This window comes from Orycteropus afer, unplaced genomic scaffold (assembly GCF_000298275.1).
Source record: "Orycteropus afer afer isolate SDZICR_OR568_19922 unplaced genomic scaffold, OryAfe1.0 scaffold00249, whole genome shotgun sequence".
NCBI lineage: Eukaryota > Metazoa > Chordata > Mammalia > Tubulidentata > Orycteropodidae > Orycteropus > Orycteropus afer.
Window position 1 is genome coordinate 1,413,717 of NW_006921836.1, and position 2,643 is coordinate 1,416,359.

At 35.3% G+C, this 2,643-nt stretch overlaps 1 protein-coding gene across 1 annotated transcript in view; it reads left to right on the plus strand.

Annotated features, from left to right (window-relative positions):
- Positions 1-2,643, plus strand: part of COIL (coilin) — a 16,305-nt gene that overhangs the window by 5,644 nt on the left and 8,018 nt on the right. The window lies entirely within an intron of this gene.

Sequence of the window (2,643 nt, forward strand, 5' to 3'; positions counted from 1 at the left end):
AAACTATAATCATATTTAATACTTTTATGGGTAATATGGAATTTTTTTTTGAGTAAGCAAGGTTATAAAGTAGAAGATAAAACATTAAAATATAAACTCTCTTAGTAGTATCTCCCAGTGTTTCTTTCCTCACACTTGGGAAGAGTGTAGAAGAGTATAAATTAATTTTTTTCAGTCACTTTTTAAAAATCAGCTTAGAAACAAGCTTATCTAAACTATCTAAACTTATTTTAAACTTTGAAAGAAAATAATATATAGCTTCCCTTTTTTTGCTGACTTTACCAAGCATGATATCCTTTTCCAGGGACTGGTCCCTTCTGACCATTTGACCAAAGTAGGTAAGATGATATCTGGCCATTCTCGCTTCTAAGGAACATTTTGGCTGCACTTTTTCCAGGACACGTTTGTTCATTCTTCTGGCAGCCCATGATATTTTCAGTATTCTTTGCCAACACTGTAATTCAAAGGCATCAACTCTTCTTCAGTCTTCTTATTTATTGTCCAGCTTTCACATGGATGTGAGGAGATTGAAAATACTGTGGCTTGGTTAGGAGCACCTTAGTCTTTAAAGTGATAATCTTTGCCCTTTAACACTTTAAAGAGGTCTTTTGCAGCAGATTTGCCCAGTGCGATATGTCATGTGATTCTTGACTGCTGCTTCCATGGGTGTTGATTGTGGATACACGTAAAATAAAATCCCGACTTCAATCTTTTTTCCATTTATTGTAATGTTGCTTATTGGTCCATTTGTGAGGATTTTTGTTTTCTTTATGTTGAAGTGTTATCCATACTGAAGACTGTAGTTTTTGCTCTTCATCAGTAAGGGTTTCAAGTCATTTTCACTTTCAGCAAGCAAGGTTGTGTCATCTGCATCTCGCAGGTTGTTGTTTTCTGCCAGTCCTGATGCTGCGCTTTCCTTCATGTAGTCCAACTTCGTGGATTAGTTGCTCAGCATACAGAGTGAATAAATATGATGAAAAGATATAACCCTGATGCCTACCCTTCCTGATTTTAGACTATATTGTATCCCCTTGTTCTGTTCAAATGACAGCCTCTTAGTCTATGTACAGGTTCCTCATGAGCACAATTAAGAAGAGCACAATTAAGTATTCTGGAATTCCCATTCTTCACAATGTTACCTATAATTTGTTATTCTCCATGCAGTCTGATGTCTTTGCATAGTCAGTAAAACACAGGTAAACATCTTTCTGGTATTGTTTGCTTTCAGCCAAGATCCATCTGACATTAGCAATGATATGCTTTGTTCTACATCCCCCTCTGAATCCGGCTTACATTTCTGGAATTTCCATGTCACTATACTGCTGCCACTGTTTTTGAATTATCTTCAGCAAAATTTTACTTGTGGGTGATATTGAGGATATTGTTTAATAATTTCCACATTCTTTTGGATCACATTTTTTTTGGAATGGATCTCTGCAGTTGGCTGGCCAGGTAGCTAGCTATCTTCCAGATTTCTTGGTGTAAATGAGTAAGCATCTCCAGCACTGCATCCGTTTGTTGAAACATCTCAATGGGTATTCTGTCAATTCCTGGAGCCTTTTATTTTTCTTCTTGCCAAGTCCTTCAGTGCACTTTGGACTTCATCCACTAATACCATTGGTTCTTGATCATATGGTACCTCCTGACATAGTTGAACATCAACCAGTTATTTTTGGTACAGTGACTTTGTATATTCCTTCCATCTTCTTTTGATGCTTCCTACATGGTTCAGTATTTTCCTCAGAGAATCCTTCAGCATTGCAACTTGTGGCTTGAATTTTTTTCTTTAGTTCTTGTCAAGCGTGTTCTTCCCTTTTGGTTTTCTACCTCCAGGTCTTTGCACATTTCATCATAATATTTTACTTTATCTTCTTGAGCTGCCCTTTGAAATCTTCTGTTTACCTCTTTTATTTCATCATTTCTTCCATTTGCTCTAGCTACTTTGCATTTAAGAGCAAGTTTCAGAGTGTCTTCTGACATCCTTTTTTTTTTCTTTCCTGTCTTTTTAACAATCATTTGCTTTCTTCATGTATGATGTTCTTGATGCATCCCACAAATTGTCTGGTCTTTGGTCGCTGCTTTCAATGTGTCATCATAGGAATCTATTTTATATGTTTGTGAATTATTAGTTCTTATTCTCTAATATGGTTTTTTCACTATCAGTTAACTATGGGTAATTCTAATATTTATCCTTAGAATTTACTCACTTGCTGTCCATATGGGGCTTCATGTTAGCACATGAACTTTATCATAATTTAGTAAAAGTGGAACTCAGTCAAAGGGATCACAGAATTCCATGTTTCTTTCCCTTTTTCAACTGTTCATAATTTTGTTGAAGATGTTATTAAAATGCATATATTCTTTTAACTTCCATTTTATTTATTTATTTATTTTTAAATTATTTTTGTAGTGTTCCCTCCCCTCCCCTCCCACCCCTGATAACCAACAAAGTTTCCTTCAATATAAACCTTTCCTTGACTTTTTATAATGATGAACTAATACAGTATTTGTCCTTCTGTGATTGACTTATTTCAGCATAATGTCCTCTAAGTTCATCCACGTTATGCAGTGTTTTGCAGATTCTACGTTATTCTTTAGTGTTGCATAGTATTCCATTGTTTATGTACCATAGTTTGGTTATCC